The 21,505-nt window shown below is 37.6% G+C and overlaps 1 protein-coding gene across 1 annotated transcript in view; it reads right to left on the reverse strand.

The window, feature by feature from the left end:
• Window positions 1-21,505, reverse strand: part of KLF14 (Kruppel-like factor 14) — a 91,147-nt gene that overhangs the window by 2,966 nt on the left and 66,676 nt on the right. The window lies entirely within an intron of this gene.

Below are 21,505 nucleotides of genomic sequence, written 5' to 3' on the forward strand. Positions count from 1 at the left end.
GGAGCTCCCGGCCAGGACCCCCGCGCGCCGCCCCGCTAAGCCATTGGTCGCCGCTCCGAAATTATCTGGTCCTCCTGGTCAGGCGTCCGCTGGCGAGCCAGGTAATGCTCCTAAAGCGCGAACTCCCCGGTCGGAACTTCTGGGCAGCCTGCCGGGCGCGCCCCCCGCGCTGGGCCCCCGCCAGCTGGGTGTCCAGCCCAGTCCTAGCAACTTTTTTTTTTAAAGGAAAAAAAAATGCTAATACCTGACTGCCTTTCGATTCATCACTGCAATCGTTCGCGAAGTGGTCTGTAACGGCAGTCACTCCTCCCATCCACGCTCTGAGCCCCAATGCAAAATATCCCAGAGTGTTCATCCAAAAAGTTTTCTCGTTGAACACGTCAACTGTTCATCCAGGGTCGCCAGCAATGCCCTAAATCCACTACGTAGACGTTAATTAATAGCGTTTTGAACCAGAAACGTTTTTAACCTTGAAAACGCAGGGAATCCTCTCATGGTTGAAATTGAAACTTAAAATCCTTTGAGTAACGATTTAACTATTCAACCAACGGAAGAAAAACGCATGTTGAAACTGCATTAACCTGTCACAGGCTTACAAACAAATTTCCACGCTGAAATATAAATTATAGACTAGCAACAAGATAAGCACATTAAAATGGACTCCCACAATTTTAATAATAGAAAGTCACGTTTCCAATTAGGTAACATCTTCTATTTTTCTTTTGACCAAATTTACAAATAAAATGCAGAAAATAACAAAGAGGGCTATTATGGTGTTTGCAGTTCTGAAAGTTTTATTTTTATATTATTAAACATATGTGTAATTTCTCTTTGAGTTCCTCACTGCTTTCAATTTTTTCCTCATTTTTAAATGCTTAAAACATATAGAAAGGTAAACAGAATAATTTCTAAACAGTCCTATCTTGGTATTTCATGTACACAAACTTTAATATTATTGAATTATCTGGATTTTATTTGTAATTCTTCAGCATCTTTATTTATTTTGAAAATTTTAAAAACATATACATTAAGAATAATATACATTAATGTACATATAATCTGAAATAATTCAATATGAAAATTTGTTATATGTGCTTCAGATGTTTTTATCTATAAGAATAAACATTATTGATAGCATTGCATATCACTTAATTTTCCCCAGATTCATTCACCTTTCTCCCTCGTTTCTTCCCTTGGTAATCAGTATTGTAAAGTGTGTATTCTTCCAATATTAGTTATTATATCTTTATTATAATATAACTGTGTGTGTATATGAAAATATCCATGAATAAAACTGTTCTTTTTTATAAATGATATAATAGTGTGCATATAATTTTGTAGCTTGCTTTTTTCCCTGAATATGATTTTGAGAACTATTCATGTTAATATCTGTATGATCTAGTTTATTCATTTCAGCAGTTTTGTAATTATCAGCTTTATTATTTTAAAGAAGGTCCCATTTAAAAACAGATAATTATTATAAACTTCTTATCTCAAATCTTTAGACAAACAACTCACAATTAATCTATATATGTCAAAGAAAATCTCAGAGATAGAATTCTTCAACTATGTGCTTTTCTTTTAGTTTTACTATTTAGCAAAAAGATATTAAAAATATAAAGAAAATATTACACGTGCCTATGTTACTCTCATATAATTAATAAATGTTACCACTGTGACATATTTGCTTCAGGTCTATTTTTAATAATTCAACATTTCTTATAAAATTGAAGCCCCCCTTTGTACACCTCCACAGTTCTCCACCCTTTTCCCCAAAGGCAAATACTATCATGAATTTGGTATGTAACTTTCAAATCTAGATTTTATACTTTCACTGCACCTGGACCCATAAACTACCTACGTATGGCTTTGTATGCTTTTTTCCAAATGTATGTATATATGTGGTACTAGAATGCACATATGATTCTGCAACATGTTTTTATTTTTCTTTACAGTATCTTTTTATTTTTCTCTCTATGTTGATAAATATAGATCCAGTTCATGCATTTTAATTCTTATATCATAGATTCATGCATATGATTGTGCCATGTTTATCCATTCCCCTGTTGGTGAACATTTAAGATGCTGCCAATTTTTTGGTATTGCAGGCAATGCTAATACAAACCCTTGTGTCAGTGCCACCCGCCCCCACCCCCCTGCACATATGTGAGACTCTCTATGCATGTACCTAGATGGGGAATTGCTAGGCTGCATACACATTTTCAGTTTAACTAGAGACTGCCAGATTGTTCTCCAATTTACAAACCCATTAGCAGTGTGTGAGGGTTCTTATTTGCCTCACATGACCTTCAATACTTTCTAGAGTCAGACTTTTCTTATTCTACCAATCTGATTTTTTTACAACACTGGATCCAGTTGTTTTATGTGAATTTCTCTGTCAGTGAGGTTGAACATTTCTTCATCTATTTATTGACTATTGAGGTTTCCTAGTATGTGATTTGTTTCTTTTGTAATCATTGCCCATTTTTCCAATGGGCTGTGTGTCAATTTTTTTTCTTCTTGATTTGTGCGTGTTCCACGCATGTAAACATTAAATGTATTTTCTCAGTCTATGCCTCATGTTTTGCATTGATGTCTTTTGGACTACAGAAAATTATGAATGGAGGCATATTCATCCTTTATAGTTGGTGTCATTTATATCTTATTAAAGAAATCTCTGCATACCTGATACTATGAAGATAATCCTCTGTGGGTTTGTTTTTCCCTAATGCATTAAAGTTTTGCTTTCCACGTTTGTGAAATTAACCTATATGGGACTTTTTTTTTTTTGAGTGCTATAAAGTAGGAATTCAATTGTATGCCCTCTCCCCTTATGGAAAGCCTGCTCTGATTTGATGCATTGAACTACCCCTTCATTTCCCTATTGATGTATAATACCACGAAGATTGAAAATGAAATTTCCATATATTAATGGATATGTTTCTAGTTTGTCCTTTCTCACGGATCCAGTTCTAAGCCGATGCCACACTGTTTTAATGCCTTTGGCTTTATACTAAGTCTTGATGTCTGAAAGGGCACGTTCCCACTGTGTTCATCTTTAAAATTGTATTGAATATTTTTTGGACTTGTAGTCTTCCATCCTGACCTTAGTATCAGTCTGTCACATTCTGTTAAATGACTTTTGGGGATTCATCAGCGTTAAATTTGTATGTCAAATTTTGGGTGATATGACATTGTTAAAGAACCTGGTGGTGTAGCGGGTAAGCACTCATTAGGCAGTTTAAACCCACCCAGCCTCTCTGTAGGAGAAAGACCTGATCTGCTTCCATACAGGTTACAGCTAAGGAAACCCCTGAGCAGCTCTACGCTGTCACATTGCGTTGCCATGAGTTGTAATTAACTCGATGGCACCCAACAAACAACATGACATCTTTATAAACTGAGTTATTCAATGCATTAATATTACTCTCATTTCTAAATATCTTCCAATACGTTATTGTATCATTGTGTTTATAAGATTCTCAACCTTTTAATTTTGTTGTTATATTTATTCGTACATACTTTACAGTTTTGGGTACTATTATGAATGAGATACTTTAGTAAAATTTTTCATCTGTTATTCCTGCTGTTTGGAAATGCTGTTGCTTTTGAAATACTGATCTTGTTTTGACAAACATGCTGAACTTTCTCAATAGTTTATCTATTTGCAGATTCTTAAGGATTCTCATATAGATAATTATATTATCTGTAACTAGCATTCCTGATACCCTTTCCACCTTTTTGTATCCTATTGAATTGGCCAGGACTACCAATCGAATATTAAATAGTAAATGTGAGAACATGAAGTTTTCCTAGTTCTAATTTATTGAGATGCTTCTAATGTATCATCTTTACTGATGGTTGTTACAAGTTTTCAGTAGAAACCCAGTGATCTAGTTAAGGTAATTTCCTTCTATCCAAATTGTGCCTAAAATAAGAACACTGTTTAACTATACAATGAATATGAAACTTTATTAAATGTTTTTGCTACAACTCTTGAGATCATTGTATAGTTCTGTGTTTGTTAATGGAATGGGTCATATTAGATTTTTCTAATGGGGACCTATTTTCAAATTGCTGAGATAAACTGTATTTAGATATAATATTCTATTAATTTTTTAAGACACCACCAGAAGAAATTTGTGATTAATTTTTTTAGCATGTATGTTCATGTTATATTGACTGATAAATTCCTTTTCTTGCACTCTCTTTGAAGCTTAGTATCAGTATTATATTATACTCACAAAATGCATTAGGAAATCTCCCTCTTATTCTATTTTCTGTAGCAGTTTGAATGACATAGGTCTTATCTGTACCTTGATTGTGTGGTAAAACTAATCTATAAAGCCAGGAGCTTTAGAAAATTCAACTCAGTTCCATTTAAATGGGTTTTCTATTTCTTCTTGAGTCAATTTTAGTAATACACTTTTCCTGAAAATTTAGATATTATTGCATTCAAGTTTTCAAAATTTGGGGTACATAGTAATTGCTGTTAAGTGCTGTGGAGTTGGCTTTGACTCATGGAGATCCAAGGCTTTCAATTTTTGTGGGAGCAGAAAGCCTCATCTTTCTGCCGCGGAGCAACTGGTATGCTCAAATCATCGATCTTTGAGGTTCACAGCCCATTGCTTATTGTCTGGAGTCACAGTGTGTCTTATTATTTTAATTCCCTGATCATGTATCTTTTTGAATTCTCTAGTTTTCTGCTCTTTCTTTTTTCCTAAGCAGAAGTTGAGTATATCATTAGTCTTTAAATGACTACTAAAAATTAGCAGAACTGGAGAAATAGCAGAGAGGAGATGCCTTTCTGGGACACAGGTAGTTTCTCTGGGAAAGGGAGGGAAGTTTTCTTGTCTGTTGCAATTTTTTCTTGGAATCTAATAATTTACTTGATAATGGGGAGGGTGGCATTTGTTCAAGTTGGTGAGAGCACATTTGGGGTCTCTACATTGCTGCTGCTCTATCGCTGAGCTTTTCTGTAAGCGCAAATCCAGCATTCTCTCAGAAGATGATTGAGAATGATTGGAAATGGGAACTAATATAGGAATAATTTCTTAGTGTATTCTGTGGTCTTAAATCAAATACTACAGAATAATAATATCTATTCCAGACCCATTGAGAAATTACTAGACACAACACCAAAGAGATATTTATCACAGCTGAACAATCTATCTCTTGGCCATCATGATTCAGAACAGGCACATAGGAGGCATTCAGTGTAGAAATCGAGACTGTATGAACATGATTGTGTAGATTTTCAGATTAGTATCAGTATTCACTCAGGATTACCAATCTCAAATAGACGTTCAACATGCCCAGAAATACTACTAAACTACATGCGTCTCTGACTGACTGCCTCCTTTCCAGTTTCTGGCCAAAGCTAGTTCATTCTCCTGAGGTCTATCTAGCCCCATCCCATTACCTCCCACTTTCTCAGGGTATACACCCACACATTTTCTCTCTTTCCCGAATCATCTGTGTTTTCTTTCCTTCAGAATAATTTGAATCAGCATTCCATAATGGGCTACTATCTCTTAATTTAAAAAATAAATTCTACTTTGTCTTAATTCTCTATTCTCTTCCAGCTACTGCCATATAACCATATTTCCTTTCAAAGTCAAGTTTCTCAAGAGCGGAGTATAATTCTTACCACTTCCTTACCCCAGTGTATTATTCAACTGGTTTCAGAAATGTTTCTTGTTAAGTCAACAATGACCTCCATGTTTCTAAATCCAATCTTCAGATTACTAGAACATTTGGAGCAGTTGAACTCTTGTCTTTTGGCTTCCATGATACTTTGGGGCTTCCTTGGGTTTTTCTCCTTTTCCGTCTTAATTATTCATTTTCTTCCCTTTAACCAACCTCTAAAATTTAAAATTCTGCAGACCTCTATCCTAGCCTATTTTCCCTCAATTCTACCTACTTGCTCTAGGTAATTTTTAACAATTGCTATGCCTTTGTTGTTGTTGCTAAGTGCTGTCAGGTCAGTTCCAACCCATAGTGACTGTGTATAAGGTTTCCAAGGAGTGAGCTTGAACTGTCATCCTTGCTATTCAAAGTGACTTTGCAGCCCAGTGCATTAACCCACGACACCACAGCAGAACTCCTAACACACTCCTATAAACCAGTAGCCTATAAAATTAGAATCTTATCCCAGCTCTGTCTTCCAAATATATCAGGTAGTCTTATAACTATTTGACTACTTGAGAGCTGTCCATCCCTCCTGGCTGTCTCACCGGTACCTGCAATATATATTCCAAAGCTGTTAAACCCCAAATCCTTATCTCTTGCTCTTCCTTGTCTCAGTCAATAGCTCTTCTATTCATTCTGTGCTTCCGGTCAGAAACATGGGATTCATTCTTGACACCTCCTTCTCCATCAGTCACTGTATTTAATTCATCTTCTAGTTTGGTTAATTCTACCTTTAAGACATATGTGACCATTCACTTTCCCTATTCTCCTTGCCAGTCCTCTAAGATAATCACCTTCATCTTTTGGTCATACTGTTGTTGTTGTTAAGTGTTGTCGAGTCGTTTCCAACTCACAGTGACTCTGAATAGGGGTTCCGAGGAGAAGCTGGTGGGTTTGAACCACAGACCTTGCAGTTAGCAGCCTAGTGCTTATCCTAGCACTACACCAGGACCCCATTTGGCCAGTAGGCAACATCACAATCAATGGAGAAAAGATTTTGTTCTACTTGGATCCATAGTCTAAGTCCGTGGAAGCAGCAGTCAGGAAATTAAGTGATTATTATTCTGGGTAAATCTGCTGTTAAAGATCACTTTAAAATGTTACAAAGCAAAAGAAGTCACTTTGAGAACTAGGGTGTGACAGACCCAAGCCATGTGCTTTTAGTCGCTCCATCTGTACGTGAAAAAGATCCCCTTAAATGCCTTCTTACCTGGTATGGCACTGTAGGATAAGCACTGGACTGCTAACCACAAGGTTGGTGGCTCCAATCTTTCCCCTCTGCCTTCTCCCCCACTGTACTCACCATATTCCAGCTGCACTGATCTTTGAAAATGCCAGCGTCTCCTGTTCTCAAGTTCAGAACCTTTGAACTTGCTGTTTCCTCTGTCTTGACTCTTCCTCTTTCATGGTCAACCTGGATGGATACCCCTTTCAATCTCAACTCAATGTCACTTCCTCAGAAAAGCCTGGCACCTCCAGGGTAACTTGTGTCCCCTCTTTTACACAATTTTAAACAAATATTTGTCAGCATGGTCTGAGGCAGTGGAGATAGAGCAGAGACTGAAACAATCACAGTCTTCATGGAACTCACGGTCTGATCATAAGCAAGTAAGTAAATGTAATATTCTGATAGTAATAAATGCTATGGAGGACAGTAAAATAGGCTAAGTGAGTTGGTGAGCTTTAAAAGGGGCTGTTTTGTGTTCAGTGGTCAAGCAAGACTCTTGTAATAAGGAGAACTCAAAGGCATGATGAGAGAGAAAAGAAACAAAAAACGTAAATATCTTGAGGTAGGAGTGTGGTTGACTTGTTGAGGCATTTGCAGCTTCGAGGCTTGTGTTACTTTTCTGTGGTTGCTCCAACAAATGAATCCAAATGTAGCCCTTAAATTAACAACAACAGCAACATATTTTCATATAGTTTTGGAGGCCAGAAGTCCAGTTTAGGTCTACTGGGCTAAAATCCGGGGAGAAAGATGAGCTGTCTGCTCCCATAAAGACTTACAGTCTTGGAAACCCTGTGTGGCTAATATTAATGCCCTATAGGGTTACTCTGAAGCAGAACCAACTAGACTGTAGTGGGCTGGGTTGGGGCTAAAATCAAGGTGTCAGCAGGGTTACACTCCTTTCTGGAGACTTTAGAAAATAATTCATTTCCTTAGCCTTTTTCAGTTTCAGAGCCTATCTGCTTTCCTTGGTTCTTGGACCCTTTCTCCATCTTGGAAACCAGCAATGATGGATCAAAGCTCTTTCTGACTGGCATTAATCTGACCTCCTTCCATGCATGACCTCCTCTTCCCCTTCTAAGATCCCTTGTGTTTATACTGGTCCCATTCAGATAACCCAGGATTTGTCCTTATCTTAGTGTCAGCTGATTTGCAATCTAATTCCATCTGCTACCTTATTTCTCCTTTGCTATGTTAGTTAAAAGGAGCTCTGGTAGCGTAGTGGTTACGAATCGGACTGCAAACCTTAAGGTCAGCAGTTCGAAACTATCAGCCGCTCCGCGGGAGAAAGATGAGGCTTTCTACTCCCATAAAGATTTACACCCTCGGAAACCCTGTACAGGGTCGCTATGGGTCGGAACCGACTCGACGGCACTTAACAACAACAACAATGTTAGTTAAGCTGGTGGGGTGAAGAAGTAGACATCTTTGGAGAGCCATATTCTGCCTACCAGGAGACTGATATAAAATAAGCAAAGGGAGGTATGGTAGGAAATGAATGAATTCAGAGCTGTTGGTATTGACAAAGTGGACTGCAGATCTTGGAGGGCCTAGAGTCATTTAAGGAGTGAGATGAGAAGTCTTTTGGAGGATTCTGAGCTTTTTAGAGGTCCCTTCTGGTTTACAGATGATAGTAGGTACAGGAGGAGACCACTTAGTAGGCTATTACAGAAATCCAAGTAAACCATAAGGTGTTTAGACCAGAGTGGTAAAGTGGAAGTGGTGAGATGTGGTCGAGTTCTGGATGTCTTTGGAAGTTAGTCAGAAATAGTTCCTGATGTGCTGGACCTATGGTAGATGAAAAGGGAGAGAGCTAAAGGATGATGCTCAAGAACGATTTTAGCCCCGTCACTGGAAGTAGCCTTTCTATTCTGAGATGGGACTACTGGAGAAGGAGCAGGGTCTAGAAAACCCGAGTTTAGTTTTATGGACTTTGAGATGTCTTTTAGACACCCAAGCAGAGATGCTGAATAGTCAAATGGATTGATGAATTGGATGCTTTTGCAGTTCGAGATCAAGCCTGCATCCTTGGCCAAGCAACAGGATGAAATGATTTCTAAATAGTGATTTGTTTTTATATATGGTTCTGGAGAACAGGAATTATAACTCTCCATTTTTAAGTGCTGTTGAGTTACTTCTGACTTATAACAACCCTGGGTGGCATTTCTAAGGAACAGCTGGTAGGTTTGAACCACTAACCTTGGATAACCACTACTTATCCTACATCAGGATGCCATATCTCCATAGAGTTTCTCAAAATGCCATGTGTAATTATTTGTTTAATAATTTTTATTTAGTACAATGACAAGATATTATCTGTGTACTATTAAAATGAATGGTGGTGGTGGGCTATGGATTGGTTCCGACTCATAGTGACCCTGCATAGGGTTTCTGAGGCTGTAAATCTTTACAGGAGCAGAAAGCCTCAGCTTTCTCCTGTGGAGCAACTGGTAGTTTCAAATTGCTGACCTTGAGGTTAGCAGCCCGACTGGTAACCACTATGCTACCAGAGCTCCTTCAAACGAGTAGTTTAATTTTAATATATAAAAATTGGATTTTTTTTTCTATTTTGTAAAATCTAATGATTAAGTAATATTTTAGATCCAATTTCAATTTCTGGTAAAATCTCTGTATTTCTAGCTATCTGGTTTCTTTTAGGTCCAGCTGAACTTCTTTCATGTAAGCCTCCCCCCAGGCATATGTTAATTTACAAGTCTAACCACCCATAACCCTTTGAAAACCATATAAGCCTTTATTTGACTGATTTCAGGGAGGACTTAAGTGCTTACAGTGGTGTGTACTTTAAACAATTATCAGCAACAGTAAGAGTGAGCACATTGTAAATAATCAGTAAATATTTTTACATCATGAGATTGAAAGCAAAGGCCAGGTTGAGGTATTTACATTCAGATGGGGTAAAAGTGGCTGATGTAAGGGTCTACAGTCTAATAGTCCAATTGCTCTGCAATTCAAATCCCAGCAAAAAACGAGATTTAGAACTCACTCCTTTCCCACGGTGTTAAAGTAAACAGATGCAGCAATTTGACAGTACCTTGTGATAATGGCAATTTGCATGCCCTAGGAATAGTAGATTTCACATGTTGGCATGCACTTTAGGGAAACTCTTATACTTGCTTCCTAGGAGATAGCTACAAATAATGTTCAATACAGCGTTTGTTGCAAAGATTTTAAGCAATCTAAATATTCATAAAAATGCCAGACAATACTATACCATAGTAAACATGAATGCACCAGAACTAGCTAGATAAGTATTTTCTGCTCAGTGAATAGAGTAGGATAAAAACAAGATTTTACAAGAATGTGTTCAATATAATACCATTTATACAAAGTTTAAATATTTATGACTTATTACTGAATTCTTACTGACTTGTCCTGGGACGCCACAGGATTAGCACTGGACTGCTAACCGTAAAGTCAGCAATTTAAAGCCACCAAGCTGCCCCATGAGAGAAAGAGGAGGCTTTCTGCTCTGGTAAAGAATTACAGCCTTGGAAACACTATATAGGGTCTCTATGAGTGAGTTTTGGATATTACTGTATTACTTGTGTTGTTAATTGCACCAACTCTACCGCTGGATCTTGCCTCATTACCAGCTATGACCTTGATAAAGTTACTTCTCTCCATTTATAAAATGGGTATGATACTAGTACCTACTTCACTAGGCTTCAGTAAAAACGACATTAGTTAATGTATGTCATGTGATTAGACTGCAATAAGCATGTAGTAAACACTATATGGAGTCTTGGTGTGGGGCTGTAGGGTAAGCACTAGACTGGTAACCACAGGGTCAGCAGTCAAATTTACCAGCTACTTCTCAGAAACCCTATTCAGGGTCACTATGAGTCGGAACCAACTCCATGACACACAACAACAATGACAAAGCACTGTATGGACATATGAAAATACAGTACATTACTGGGAATGATAAACATTGCAGTCCTGGTGTGGCAAGGTAGGGTAAGCACCGTACTGCTAACTGCAAAGTTTGAAGTTCAATTCCACCAGCTATTCCTTAGAAACCCTATACAGGGTCACTATGAGTCAGCTCTTATTTAACGGCACTTAACAACAACAACACAAACACTGAATTTGGGATAGTCATTATATCTGGTCTAGGAGGGAAGGAAATGGGATCTCAATGGATTCTGTAATTTTGTACCTATAACAAAATGAGAGGATTTGTCAATATGGGTGGTGGGTACATTGCTGTTTGTTTTGTTATTCTGTATACCTTTCTGATCTGTATGCTGAGCAAATAAACCAAGAAGTTGGGCTATCTGAAGAAGAACGGGGTATCAGGATTGGAGGAAGACACATTAATAGCCTGCTATATGAAGACGATTCAACTTTGTCCAATGAGAGCAGACGAGAACCTGAAGCACTTACTGATGGAGCCCAAAGCCTACAACCTTCTGTACAGATTATACCACAACATAAAGAAAACCAAAGTCCTCACAACTACACCAATAGGCAACATCATGATAAATGTAGAAAACATTGAAGTTGTTAAAGATTTCATTTTACTTGTATCCAAAAGCAATGTTCAGAGAAGCAGCAGTCAAGAAATCAAACAACAGATTGATTGTATTGGGCAAACTTGCTGCTAATGACCTCTTTAAATTGTTCAAGAGCAATTATATAAGTTTGAGGCCTAAGGTGCACCTTACTCAAGCCATAGTATTTTCAGTCACCTCATATACACAGGAAAGCTGGACAGTGCTTAATAAAAATCAGAGATGAATTGATGCATTTGAATTATGGAGTTGGCAAAGAATATTGACTATACCATGGCTTGTAAATTTGTCTTGAAAGTAATACAGCCAGAATGGTCTTTAGAAGCAGGAATACAGGCACTTTGTCTCACATACTTTGGACGTGTTGTCAAGAGGGACCGGTTCCTGGAGCAGGACATCATGCTTGATGAAGTGGAAGGTCAGAGAAAAGAGGAAGACCTTCTTTGGCATGGAATAGCCTGGTGGCTGCAATGGGCTGAAGCGTAGTAAGGATTAGGAGCGTGGTACAGGATCAGATAGTGTTTTCTTCTGTTGTACAGAGTTGGAACTGACTGGATGGCACCTAACAACAAACTTTCAGAGTACATGAAGTATTTGATTTAAAAAAAAAGAGATCCCAGTTGAGAGTCCAGGGCATTATTTGCTCAAAAAATCTCTGTTGAATGAATGAGTAGTTGAGATGTGGCATGGGCTGGGGGAGCAGGCTGGGGCAATGCAGTTGGACCTGTCTGAGGATCTGCTCTCAGTGCTGAGAAGGGGGCCATTAGCCATTAGGAAGGAAGATCTTTCCTCTTCAACAACCACAGACTCAGGGAGACAATGGAGGAAAGCTTTCAAATTACTGAGGGAAAATTATTTTGAACTTAGAATTCTATGCTCAGGTGAACTCATCATTCAAGTACGAGAGCAAAATAAAGACACTTTCAGATATGTTAGGACTTAGAAAATATACCACTCAGGTGCCCTCTCTGAAAAGATAACAATATATTTTTCAGGAAAATGAAAAATGAATCAAAGAGGAAGACATGAGAGAGAAGCAGCTCTGGTGACAAAAACCCAGTGAAGCATGTGGTGAAATTTAAAGTCATTATTGACTGAGGAGAGACAGACAGACGCGCACACACACACAGCCATGAGGGAAAGGAATTACAACAATCTGGAATGAAAATCCCTACTGATCTTTACTTGGGAGGGGGGTGAGGGCCAAAGAGAAAGATAAAAGACAAAAGAGATCTTTATGTGTTTGGAGAGAAGCTACTTATGTTGAATAACTGAAGATGTTGATTTTATTAAGTAAGTTTAAATATGTGCTTAAGAATTAAAGAGTAACCACTAGAAAAAATTGTAAAAGGATATACAGTAAACCTGCAACAGCTGGAACTTGTGTAAGGCGAAAATCTATTAGAGAAATAAAAGTAAAGTATTTCCCACTAAATACAGTGCCAAGGGAAAGTGGTGATTCTCAGAGATGGAAACCTATGAGACCTAGAAACGTATGGCAGTCCCAAAGAGTTCTGTTTCTCACAGGTCTCTCTCTGTATAATCTCCTTGACTACATAGCTAATCGTTAAAAGATAAGAAATAAAACAAAGAAATTTTCATTGACTCAACAGAAAAGGAAAGGGAAAGGAAGGAGGAGCAATATAAAAAAAAAAGAAAGAAAGAAAAGAAAAGATGTTAAATTGAAAAAAAAAAAAAAAGTAAAACTTAGTCCAAAATGTTAATCATCACAGCACAGCCCCTCATTAAAGTTAAAAACTAACAAACAAACAAACCAAAGAGCTAGATGTTGTTTATCAAAAAGAAACTGACCCGGGAATTTAAAATTAAGTAAAAACCAAATATACTATGCAAAGATCAGCACAGAAAACCAAATTAATATTTTAAGTAGGACGTAAAAGCATATGGACGAGTTAATTAACATTAATAGGATTTGTCCTCAAGAAATCATGGATATACAAGTATGTTCTTTTTAAACACACATGGAATAGTTACAGAAAATGTTTCAGTAGATTCTACAATGTGGAAATTATGCAACTTAAGTTCATTGACCATATGCATAAAATTACCATGTGATCACAAAAAGGTAGCAAAAAGTAACAAGAACCAGGCCAAAATAAAACAAAACAAAAAAAAAACTATCCTCTTGAATATGAGAATGCATACTTCTAATTAACTTGGACTAAAGCGGAATAAAAATTGAAATTATAGACTACCTAGAAATGAACAAACAGTACATTACATTTCAAAATCTGTCGGTGCTGCCAAAGGAGTCACAAAAGAGGAAGATTTACATACAGCCTGAAGTGTTTACACAGAAGACAAGAAATAGTGAAAATAAACAAACTAAGCATTTGACAAGAGCTAGAAAAAGAACAGGAAAACTCAACTCGAAGGAAGAAAAGAATAAAAATAAAAATTAATTCTTGAAATGGGCTTCATGAATAAAACAAGCACCAATTCTTTAGCAAGGTGAACGATTTCAGTGATACCTGGTAAATCAAGATTTTTAAAACTAGAGAGGATCTGAGTCATGTAAGGAACCTGAAATGTGGAAAAAGTGGAATTACTACAATGTAACTTAAAATGAGGAGGAAATGTTTGATCTGTAGCACAACACATCACAGCACAAAGCTGGAGCACTTAGGGGGGAAACTCCATGAACCATCACCTAACACTAAGTGGGAAAATAATCAGAGATCTATTCAAATGAATAAATAAACAAAAACCCCACCAGACCCAAGCAGTTTTGCAAAGACCCAAACTAAGAAACAGATATTTTTGATGTTATTTAAGTGCTTCTAACCCATAAATCAAGGCGCTCTGGTAGCGTAGTGGTTACAAATCAGGCTGCGAGCCGCAAGGTCAGCAGTTCAAAACTACCAGCTGTTCCGTGGAAGAAAGATGAGGCTTTCTGCTCCCATAAAGATTTACAACCCAGGAAACCCTGTACACGGTCGCTATGGGTCGGAACCAACTTGATGGCACTTAACAACAACAAAACAACCCATAAATCAGATAGAAAATCTTCTAATTCACCTAAGAGATAGATATTAAACTGGTTCTGAAATCAAATGAGAATGTTGTTGTTATGTGCCATCGAGTCAGTTCTGACTCATAGTGACCCTGTGTAGGGTTTCCCAGGAGCAGCTGGTGGGTTTGAACTGCCGACCTTGTGATTCACAGTCCAGTACTGATCCTACAGTGCCATACCAGGAGTATAGGACTTAAGAAAAAGAAAATTATCTTATTAACATAAGTGCCAATGTAACTGTTTTAGAAGCCCTAGTGTGGCACTGTAGGATAAGCACTAGCTTGCTAACTGCAAGGTTATAGGTTGAAACCCTCCAGTTGATCCTCCAAAATCCTATACAGGGTCACTATGAATTGGAGCCAACTCACAGCAATTAAAAACAACAACAACATGCCCAACTTTGAAAAGAGTATCTACCAAAATGCTGTAACAAACATAATGTTTAATCGTGGGATGCTTAAAGTATTCTCATTCAAATTAGGAACATTCAAATTAGGAACAATCCAGAGATAGCCCTATCATCAGCATTTAGTATTGAATTAGATGTCACATTCCATGCAACAATTCAAAACAACAAATGAAAAAATAGGATAGATAAGTGGCGGTAATGTTCAACCAGTCAGTTCTGACTCATGTTGTTTGTTATGTGGTGTGGAGTCCGTTCCAACTCATAGCAACCCTGTACAGGATTTCTGAGGCTGTAAATCTTTACGGGAGCAGAAAGCCTCATCTTTCTCTTCCGGAACAGCTGGTAGTTTCGAACTGTTGACCCTGAGGTTAGCAGCCCGATTCGTAACCACTAACCTACCAGAGCTCCTTAGCAACCCTTTATAGTGTTTCCAACACTGTAAATCTTAACGGAAACAGAAAGCCTCCCCTGCCTCCCATGGAGAAACTGGAAGATTCAAAGGACTGACCTTGTAGTTAGCAGCCTGGCTCTTAATCCTCTACACAATTAATATTGGAGAGAAAGAGACAAAACTGTATATATGTACATACATGCAAAAATGTATATTTGCAGGTGATATTTCCATCTACCTAGAAAAAAATCTAAGAAAAATGTCGGAAAAATCTTACATCTAATAGGATATTGATAAAGTAACAATATAAAGATCTTCATAAAGAAAAGTGTAAAACAAAATTGAAGTTCACAAATGAAGCTGTGAATAAATGAAGAAATACAGTTTCTTAACAAAATCAGTGTTATGATAATTCTTCCAAAAGTTATTTATAAATTGAATGTTATCCCAGTGAAAATATCTGTGTAGAATTTGACAAGTAGATTCATGTTCATCTGGAAAAGGAAAATGGCAGACATACATTTTTCTGGCAGATTAAAACACAGAGCTTTAGTAAGTGATTCAGTGTGGTACCGGCATAGGAATCACCGATCAATTGATGGAACAAAAGAGAGGGTCCAGAAATGGAGCCCCTTGTATGAGTCTATATGATAAATTCACCTAAAGGGATGTGATAATAGCAACATTGCTAATGAAAGAGTGGTTTATTTATTAAAGGATGATAAACAATTAGCTACTCGGTACATTTTTTTTAATGTTGTCACTTCCACACACAATATAAAAAATACATTAGAGATCTAAGCTTAAAATTAAAAGTACTAGGATAATTATCTTAGTAGATGTAGCAAAAGCATTTGATAAATTTCAACATCCACTCATTATGAAAACCTCTTTGAAAGCAGGAAAGAAATAGAACTTCTTTAATATAATAAAAAGGAGCACTGGTAGTGTAGTGGTTACGAATCGGGCTGCTAACCTCATAGTCAGCAGTTCGAAACTACCAGCTGTTCCGTGGGAGAAAGATGAGGCTTTCTGCTCCCGTGAAGATTTACAGCTTCGGAAACCCTGTACAGGGTCACTGAGTCCAAACCAACTCCACACCACATAACAACAACAACAACAACAATATGATAAAAATCTACATAGTGAAAAAAACTACAAGTAAAAGACATTTAACTGAAAGGTGAAAAACTGAATGTTTTTTCCCTAAGATTGGAAACAAGCCAAGGATGTCCACTTGCTCATTTCTTTTAAACATTGCCTGGAGGTTTTTAACAGTGTATTAAAGCAAGAAAATTAAAGCAAGGTATACAAATTAGAAAAGAAGATGTAAAATTGTCTCTATTTTCAGATACAATTGCCTTTGTAGGAAATCTAAAGAAACAGTACAAAAAGTTGTTAGAACTAATGAGTAATTTTAGAAGGGTGGTTAGATCTAAGGCCAGTATTCAAACTCAATAGTAGCTTTTAAAAAAAGATTTGAATAGACACTTTACCAAAGAAGGTCTATGAATAGCACACAAAAAATGTTCAATATGATTAGCCACTAGGGAAATGTAAATTTAAAACTACTTTAAGGTCACACCACACACCTATTGTTATTAAGTGCTGCTGAGTCAATTCTGACTCATTGGGTTTCCAAAGAGTGGCTGGTGGATTTGAACCGCCACCTTGTGGTTCAAATTGACCTTGCGATCTTACAGGGCAACAACAAGACTCTCTATACACCTATTGTTGTTGTTGTTGTGAAGTGCCGCCGAGTCGGTTCTGACCCATAGTGACCCTGTATAGGGTTTCCGAGGAGTGGCTGGTGAGCTTGAACTGCTGATCTTGCAGTTCAAACGGTTTTGCAGTATGGTGCATTAACCCACAGTGCCACACCAGGACTCCAATATACACTATTAGGATGGTTAAAAAACAACCAACCAATGGACAAAACTAAGTGTAGAATAACCAGACATTGCTGATAGGTAAGGAGTCCTGGTAGGGCGCTGTGGGTTAATGCACCAGACTGCAAAACCGTTTGAACTGCAAGGTTGGCGGTTCAAGCTGACCATCTTCTCCTCGGAAACCCTGTACAAGGTCGCTATGGGTTGGAACCAACTATGAGTTGGAACTGACTCGATGAGACTTAACAACAACAACAGTCACTTTGGGAGACAGTTTGGCAGCTTATAAAGTTAATCATATATCAGAGGATCCAGCAGTCCTTCTCCTATTTAGCCAAGAGAAATGAAAACCTTTATTTAAACAAAGCCTATATATATATATATATGTTCAGAGTAACTTTATTCATAATAACCAAAAATCAGAAACAATCGAATATGCCGTAACTGATACTATAGAAGAGTCTTTGATCAAAAGGGAGAAAATACACAATAGAATTACAAATTCTCATGGAATCTAGTCTTTTTGGAGCCATGAAGGTAGGGGGCACCCCCAAAACTATTGCTCCAAGATCATCTTTAAGCCTTGAACCAAAATTTCCCATGAAGTCTTAAGACCAAGCTAGTAAAGAATGTCTACCTTGAATATGTCTGAACATTATGTTCTTTTAAAATCTGTCTATATGGAATCATAACAAATGAGATGGACTGACCCAGTGGCAATGAGAGTGGGCTCTAACACAGCAACAATTGTGAGGCTATTGCAGGACTGGGCAGTGTTTCATTCTGTTGTACATAGATAGGGACACCATGAGTTGGAACCGACTTGATGTCACCTAACCTAACCTACATGGAATCTAACTGACCACAGCAACTTGAAAGATTAGAGGGAAACCTTGGCTGTGTGCCGTGGAGTCGGTTCCAACTCAGAGCGACCCTGTATAGGGTTTCCGGGGCTGTAAATCCTTACAGGAGCAGAACGCCTCATCTTTCTCCCACTGAACAGCTGGTAGTTTCGAACTGCTGACCTTACAGTTGGCAGTCCGATTCATAACCACTATGCTACCAGACGTCCTTGGTGGAAACCTTAGGGGGTTTTACTAACAATTCATGTTAGTAGAGGAGAAGAGCGACAACTAGAAGACGGTGAGAATGGTCGTACCGCTCCAAGAATGTATTCAGTGCCATCGAATTGTCCTTGCAGAAATGGTTTGAAGTGGTGGTGTTTGTTCTGCTCCGTATATTTTCAACAACATCAAAATAAAATAAAAAATGCAAAAGGCAACGTACATTATGAATCCATTTGTATGGCTTTCCGTACACTCCACACTATAGCCATTCTTTGGAAACACATGAGTTGTCATGGGTTGGAGCATGAAGGAAGTTTGGTGGTGTTGGGACTGCCTTGTATCTTGGTGGTGGTTGTTACATGACTGTGTACAATGGTTAAAACTCAGGATGGTACTCCACCAAAAGTGCATTTTTAATGTGAGCCTTACAAATATTGTGAAAAAAATGTCTACTATCTTTTTAATGTGAAAGACAAGAAACCCAGAATCTAGGAAGAAAAGACTCTCAGATCTGATTCCTACATAAAATTAAACATTTGTATAACAAGTCACAATTGTTGTTGTTGTTAAATGCCATAGAGTCATTTCCCACTCACAGCAACCTTGTATAGAATTTCTAAGGAGCAGCTGGTGAGTTTGAACTGCCAACCTTGTGGTTCAAACCGACCTTGCGGTCCAGTGCTTTATCCCACGGAGCCACACCAGAACCAGGGACACATTTAAAAATCAGGTGACAGACTGTATAGGTATGTATTCAGCATATATGACAGACAAAGGATTAAGTGCCATAATACAAGAGTGTCTACAAATGAATGTGGAAAAGATAAATTATTAACATGTCCATAGAAAAAGGATATGCCCAAGGCGTTCACAGAAAGAAAGAAAATGTTCAATAAACATATGAAAAGATTCACAACCTTACTGTCAATCAATGAGTAAAACTTTGAGATTGTTAAAACCCAAGATTGTTGTTGTTGTTAAGTGCCACCGAGTCATTTCTGACCCATAGGGACCCTGTATAGGGTTTCCAAGGAGCAGCTGGTGAGCTTGAACTGCTGACCTTACAGTTCAAACTGCTTTGCAGTCTGGCGCATTAACCCACAGCGCCACACCAACATGCAAGATTAGTAGAGCTGTATCACAACAGACCAGCCCATAGTTTTGGGAATGTGTAAATTGGTACAATTCTTTGAGACGTAATTTGGCAGTAGCTAGCAAAAACTTGAGCATGCAGTTTTGACTAAGTGATATTGCCTCAACGTATTGATAATTATAGAAATACTTGCACAGGTCCCAACGATGTACACAAAAGCATTTTTGTTGAAGCATTGTTTGTACTAGTAAAAAATATGAACCAATTTAAATATCAGATAGGAGTAGTTCAATAAATTAGGTAAATCTTTATCATGGATAGCTGTGAGTAGCAGCAACAACACATATGTAAATATTACGAGTGTATCATACTACACCAATTTATTTACAGGAGTCCTTGGGTAGTACAAATGGCTATTATGCTCAGCTGCTAACCCAAAGGTTGGAGGTTCAAGACCACCCAGAGGTACCTTGTAAGAAAGGCCTTGAGGTCAGCTTCTGAAAAATCAGCCATTGAAAACTCGATGGAACACAGTCCTACTGTGACGAACCCATAGTTGCCATAAGTCACAATCAATTAGATGGCAACCTTTTTTTCTTTTTTTTTTTTCTGGTTGTTTATTTATGACTATATGTGGCACCGTGGGATAATGCACTGGACCTAAAGGTTGGTTTGAACTGCAAGGTTGGCAGTTCAAACTCACCAGCTGCTCTTCAGAAACCCTATAAAGGGTCACTATGAGTTGGAATCCACTCGACAGTGCTTAACAACATCTATTTACAATAAAAATTTAAAAGCAAGTAGCAGACAAATGTGCATATTGAGTCTATGATTTAAAAAAAAAAATCTCTACATCTCTACACACACACATAAATGTGCAGCAAGAGGTTTGGATACCTTACACATCTAGCTGAGGACAGTGGTTCTTTGGGTGAGAAAGGGCAGTGCAATTGGAGGGCTCTGAAGGGGATTGTCACTTTACATACCTCAGTATTTTGTGAGACTTTCAAAATGCAAATACATTTACATTTTACTTGCATAATTTTTAAGATTAATGAAATAAAGAGGTCGACTTTAGGTAGATTTATAGAATTAAATTAAGTGAGCCTTAGTAGGAAAAAGGAGTCCTGGTGTGGCGCTGTAGGATAATCACTGGACTGTGAACTGCAAGGTCGGCGGTTCAAACCCAGCCGCATCTCAGAAATCCTACACAAGGTCACCCTGTGTTGGAACTGACTTGCCCTAACAACAAAATACGAAAAGAAACGTATTTAACTTGAATGGAAAAAGTAAACTTGGTCACTGTTGTAATGATAAACAAGCAAACACAAAAACAGAGCGTATACAGCAAGGACAAAGTAATGAAAACTAATAGAAGTGATAACATAGATGACCAGAGCAAAACCCAAGTCTAACCTTTGTCATGTTAAATGTGAATGAAAGGTTTTGGTTTTTTTTTAAAAAATTCTCTACCAAAAAAAAAAAGACTCAGATTTAATTGAAAATAAAATTTAGTCATAAGTTCTTTGCAAAGGTATATATATGTGTGTGTATGTGTGTCTGTTTATTTCTGTATAATCAAATATGTCTGTCACAAAGTGAAAGGAAGATTGAAAGGTAATAGGATGGGCAAAAATTTACAGGCAAATGTAAATCACACAAAGTCGAATTCAATACTAAAATATTAAATGTTTATATTAATAAATTATAGACTATACTATGAAAGAAATTCACTGAGGAACACAAATGGAAGGTTGGCTGGTTTCATTATGGTGCTTGTTTACGATGAAAATCTCCATAGTCAATATACAGTGACATGAAATATGTTGTCAATAAATTATGAAGCAAGAAAAAAAACCTGACTACATGGGAAAATATTTTATGAGCCCATTATTGTAAAAACTTAAGAAAAGGTTTTCAAACTAAGAGAAACATTCTTTGATGATTACCAGAGGTGGGAGGGAAGGGAGAGTAATTCATTGACTCAAGGGTAGGCACATGTTAGCTCGAGTGATGGGGAGGGCAATAGACGAGAGGGAAGAATAATGAAGACAGGTGAAGACACAGGGAGTGGGAAGGATGCAAGATCTAATGGGGATAGAGGTAAATAGTGACATCTACACAACCTAGGAACAACAGTGTTCTGTGTGTGTAGATCATGGACTGAGACA

This window comes from Chrysochloris asiatica, unplaced genomic scaffold (assembly GCF_000296735.1).
Source record: "Chrysochloris asiatica unplaced genomic scaffold, ChrAsi1.0 scaffold00041, whole genome shotgun sequence".
NCBI lineage: Eukaryota > Metazoa > Chordata > Mammalia > Afrosoricida > Chrysochloridae > Chrysochloris > Chrysochloris asiatica.